At 37.3% G+C, this 5,824-nt stretch overlaps 1 pseudogene; it reads right to left on the reverse strand.

Annotated features, from left to right (window-relative positions):
• Nucleotides 1-3,745: 3,745 nt before the first annotated feature.
• On the reverse strand, nt 3,746-5,109 carry LOC118895721 (annotated as a pseudogene).
• Nucleotides 5,110-5,824: the final 715 nt, after the last annotated feature.

Genomic DNA, 5,824 nt, shown 5'->3' on the forward strand with positions numbered 1-5,824 from the left:
GGATTATGACAACGTTTTAGGTTGTTGCCAAGAGGTATATGAGGATGTATGTAGCATGAAGCTTAGAGCCATTGATGTTGAGGAAGAGAAACAATTATAAAACGTGGATTAAATATCAATTAATGTAGACACTTATCTCCTAAGATACTGGTGGTACTTAAAGACATCCATAAGGCCAGTGACTTAATCTTCAGTGAGTAAGAGTGATGACAAAGAGTGAAAGACAGTATTATGACCAGATGATCTGAATTCAACAGCTTCTTTCAAGAATGAAAGATTAATAGTTTGAAATAGTAACTATCATAAGAACAACATCTGCATTCCTGTTCTTGATAGCCTCATCCCTGCCATCAATGTGTGATTGCTAGAAGGTCATCAACATGAAGTTGAATGGACCACAGGAGAGGGCATTGATTTCGCAGAGACTAGGGTTTGTATAAGAAAAGGAAAGAATGGACAGAAAGAATATCCATTTTAGTTGATTTATAGTGAAACCAGCTAAAAGATCAAAAAAGCATAAATTTGGCAGAGAGGACAGAAGTGGGAGCATAAGTTAGAGGAATAATAGGTATTATTTCAAAGAGAATTGATTGTTAAACTGATTTAGCATCTCAAGGTAGTGAAAGGTGACAGAGATAAGTGTTGGAATTAGCTGGTATATAGGTATCTATTGAACTTTGTGCAAAAGTCCATCCAAGATAGTTACAACACAACCGGAAGCATTTGGTGCTGTTTGAGAGTAATGTTTTATGTTTGTTAAACAGTTGCTCACACTTCTACATAAAAGTTTTGCTGGAAAAATAGATGGTAAATCTCCTATTAGCTTTTCTTTCAAGGAGAAAGATGTTTATTTAAAAGAGAAGAAGTGATCAGACAACAATGATGAATTCTTTTAAGTATATATATATTATATAAATATTATATATATAATATTATATATATAACATATATAATTTTATATATATATATAATTTGTAAGATATCCTTTAAAACACTCTAAATTATTTTTCAGGAAGAAGCATATTTTTCTTATTTTCATACTGCTATATCTGTTTTAAAACACTGATTTCTCTACTATCCCTGTAAATCACCCAGAAGCAGCTTATATTTGTGTGATTCTAAGCCACATATGTTCCTCATTATTGAATAGTACCCTTTTCTGACTTTTTCTGATAAGGCTAAATTGAACTGATGTGAGAGAAACATACTTCTTACTGGAAATATTCATTTTTCATAGGCAGCATTCCAGTATCATGCACCAAACAAATGTAGAAACAAATTCTGAATTCTACACAGGCGGTTTTGGGAAAAACAATCACAGTTTCACAGTATTGTTCATAAGCAGAAATATTAACGGTTGTAAAGGATGGATATTGTTCTTCTTTCTCCAATGCTGTTTAATTAGTTCTCATAGTCATCCTTTTATTAGACCACAGAAGGTTAGATTGGGACAGACATGTGCTTTTCTGTCAGGCAGTCTTGACTCTTCAGGACTCTGTGGTTGATTGGCATTTACTGGTGAAATAGGGTTGCCTGACCACAGAGCCTGGACTATTAATTATTGCACTGTACTGCCTCTCATAGTACCAAGTCATATGGCTGGAATGAGGAATAAATAAAATATTTATCTCTCTTATCCTCTCCCTTCATTTTACTGTATAGGACAATAACGTTATTTTTCCAGAATTTTATAACTATCAGGTGGTAGAACCAAGATGAAAAAACAAACAAAAACAAAAGCCATGCCATAACTTCACACCCAGTGCACTTTCCAATATAATGTAGTTTTCTCATCTTTGAGAACATGTTTAAAATAAAATTGTTTTACCTAAGAAAATAAAATGAAACTTGGTGAGGGCTATAATCATTCAGTTTTTAGTCCTGGAAAAGTTTAGTAGTGGAAGAAATTAGCAATCGTGAGAATGGTATTGTGCCTACTCTACAGTTTCATAGTAATTATATGTATATTGGGAATATTGGTTAATTTCTCTTTCCCTCCCTTATAATTTCATATATTTAAAAATAATATCCAAGAATCAAAGAGCTGTTCTTTTCGTTGTTAAGATTTAAAGATCATCTGTTGAAATGATTACTCATTAATTTATTCATACTCTAATTTACTTAAAACAAAAAATACAAAGTATTTTTATTTTTAATAAAGATTGGATATATTTATGATTTGATATACATAGAGTGAAATGATTACTAGTCAAGCTAATTAACATATCAGATCCTCACAAGGTTACCATTTTGTGTGTGTGATGAGAGCACAAGAAATCTACTCTGTCAGCAAATTTCTGACAGCAGAAACTAACAACACTGTAAAACAATTATACTCCAATAAAGATGTTTAAAAAAAAAAAACTATAGTCATCATGCTGTACATTAGATCTCTAGACTTCTTCATCCTGTATCACTGCAACTTTATGCCCTTTGACCAACATCTCCCCATTTTCCCCCCGTCCCCTCCCCAGTTTTACTCTCTGTTTCTACATCTTCAAGGAGATTTTGCCTTTGGCAACAACATGAATGAACCTAGAGGACATTAGGCTGAGTGAAAATAAGCCAGACACAAAAACAAGTGAGATCATGCACTTTGTTTTCTAGGTTGAATCTACAAAATTGTGTTTTTTTAATCCAAAACTAAATTGAGTGCTAAAATAAGCCAGACACTGATTTCAAAAATATATAGTAAAAAAAATGCCCATTACAAATACAGTTTTCCTATCTTTGTATGGGTGTTTAGGATCTAAATCTTTTATTTATTTTCATCCTCCTTAGAATAATAGGAAATTGACATATTGCCAAGACTGTCTCATGAAAAAATGCCTCTTCCCTTAAATTCCTATAACCAGTATCCATTGATCTCTTAGCTATAGTTTCTCTCGATTCCAACTTGTCTTTCCTCTACTATAAGAATAACCTGAATTTATGTTGTAATAAGTATCCTTTAGTAAGGGATTAAGACTCTAGTGGAGATTCCTGCACCAGAATACAATGAACTACTTTAATATCTTGAATTCTAAAGAGATCCTGATTGAGTATAATCAGAGAAATTTAATGCTCTATTATCATGTGGTGGCAATCTTTTGAGTGCCCACTAGGTTCCAGGCATATGTTCCTGAAGATGAGCTATTTATGTTTTTAAGAGTTAATCATCTGAATGGTTCTGCATTGGTTTATCCCCAATTAGATTCAGCCTTTCCTCTACATAGGGAGGATACAAATACCACACAGTTTTATTTACCTTAGAGATAACAAAGAACAAAGTATATGTCCTTTTAAATTTTGAATCGATGGGCTCATTTTCAACTGTATGATTGTCAAATTTGTGTCTTCTAAAGAAATTTATGCTATAAAGCTATATGATTTTTCACATATAATTTGTGAAATGCTGCTTGCATATGCCCACCCTAACTAATTTCGTGAAGTTGATCTGAAAGCTTCATTTGCCTTGACACTGTTTCAAGATTCATTAATAATGAGCTCTCATGAATATATGGAGATGGTACGTCAGAGCCTGTAGCACCTCTGCACTGTTTGTGGATAGGCAATGAATATCTATTAATTTGTTCTTAGTCTCCAACCTGATCTCTTAGCATTGAACATTAACTAGTTATTTATTTATTTTGACATTGAAAATAGAAATATCATTTTTATTGACAAGATAGGGCCACAAAGGGCAGCTCCACAGAACACAAATAAGACAATCCTAAGACAAGAGTGTAAAACTGTAGCAGACGGGTTAATACTCTTCACCCTCATCCTCTCCCACCTCCGCTCCAACCTCCTTGTAAACCTTCTCAAGGGCAGCCATGTCCTCACAGGCTTTAAAAAACTTTCCTTACTCCATGCCCTCACCCATGTACCACTAAACAAAGGCACGCTTGGCATACATTAGGTTAAACTTGTGGTCCAGGCAAGCCCAGGCCTCAGCGATGGCTGTGGTGTTGCTCAGCATGCACAGAGCAAGCTGTGCTTTGGCCAGGTTTCCACCAGGTACCACAGTGGGAGGCTGGTAATTAATGCCAACTTTGAAGCCTGTCCAGCCCACAAACTGGATGGTACACTTGGTCTTGATGGTGGCAATGGCAGCATTGACATCTTTGGGAACCACATCGCCATGGTACAACAGGCAGTAAGCCATGTATTTACCATGGTGAGGGTTGCATTTCATCATCTGGTTGGCTGGCTCAAAGCAAACATTGGTGATCTCTGCTACAGTAAACTGTTCATGGTAGGCTTTCTCAGCAGAGATGACAGGGGCATATGTAGCTAGAGGGAAGTGGATGCGGGGATAGGGCACCAAGCTTGTCTGGAATTCTGTCAGATCAATATTCAGGGCTCCATCCAATCTCAGGGAAGCAGTGATGGAGGACACTATTTGGCTCATGAGGTGATTCAGATTAGTGTAGGTTGGGTGCTCAATAGTGCGGTTTCTACAACAGAAGTCATAGATGGCCTCATTGTCTACCATGAAGGCACAGTGAGTGCTCCAGGGTGGTGTGTGTGGTGAGGATGGAGTTGTAGGGCTCAATTACAGCTGAGGAAACCTGGGGGTGCTGGGCAAATGGAGAACTCCAGCTTGGACTTCTTGCCATAATCAACAGAGAGACGTTCCATCAGCAGGGAGGAAAACCTAGAACCAGTTCCCCCACCAAAGCTGTGGAAAACCAAGAAACCCTGAAGATCTGTATACTATTTCCAAATTCGGTCCAAGACGAGGTCAATGATCTCCTTGCCAATGGGGTAGTGACTGCAGGCATGATTATTGGCAACATCTTCCTTGCCTGTGACGAGCTGCTCAGGGTGGAAGAGCTGGCAGCAGGTGCCAGTGCAAACTGCATCAATGACCGTGGGTTCCAGGTCTACAAACACTGTCGTGGGCACATGCCTGCCAGTGCCTGTCTCGCTGAAGAAGGTGTTGAAGGAGTCATCCCTTCCCCCAATAGTCTTGTCACCTGGCATCTGGCCATTGGGCTGGATGCCGTGATCCAGGCAGTAGAACTCTCAGAAGGCATTGCTGATGGGGACACCGGCCTACTCCCAGAAGGCACTGCTGATAAGGACACCAGCCTGGCCAACATGAATGGAGATGCACTCACACATGGCTGAGACTTGTAGGGTTCTGTGGCACTGGAGGAGGCGAGGGGACAGCCACAAAGATCTCCCACTAACAGACTACCAAGGAGTCCGGGGAAGAAGTAGTCAAACATTAGCTATTTAAAAAGCAGTTCATTAGATATATTATTTTTGATTTTAAAAGTATACATGTGCATTCATATACATATTATATATAGGAAGATAATATGCAACAAAATAGCAATAATACTTTTCACTGCATAAGAAAATTAGAAAAAAATTATTATCCTTATTTCTATATTTTTTAAATTTTTTTACTCAAGTTTACAAGAAACAACACTAATACAGTTATAGCAACAATACAGTTTGTTTTTACCAGTGATTTTTAACTGACCAGTACTCATAAACACATTTAGAGAGCTAATATTATGACTGTTTTGTATAAAAGAATCCACCCTCATCTTGATTGCCTTACATGAATAAATGATAAGATTGAATCCATATATTCCAACCATAAATCTTGTACATTCCCCACTATGATTTTAAAAGAAAAAGAAAAAACAAAGTGCTGACCTTTTTAGGACTGAGAATAAATACCTAAGAGCAGGGAGAGAAGAGAAGCTCAACCATCAGAGAAAGATAATTGGGCAAATTGAGACTCAACGTATACCTTCCAACACAGCCAGGATCTGGGTAGTTGGGCATTCAGAAGGGCAGGATTTCTGGGCAAGGGATAGAGCAC

This window comes from Balaenoptera musculus, chromosome 5, assembly GCF_009873245.2.
Source record: "Balaenoptera musculus isolate JJ_BM4_2016_0621 chromosome 5, mBalMus1.pri.v3, whole genome shotgun sequence".
Taxonomy (NCBI): domain Eukaryota; kingdom Metazoa; phylum Chordata; class Mammalia; order Artiodactyla; family Balaenopteridae; genus Balaenoptera; species Balaenoptera musculus.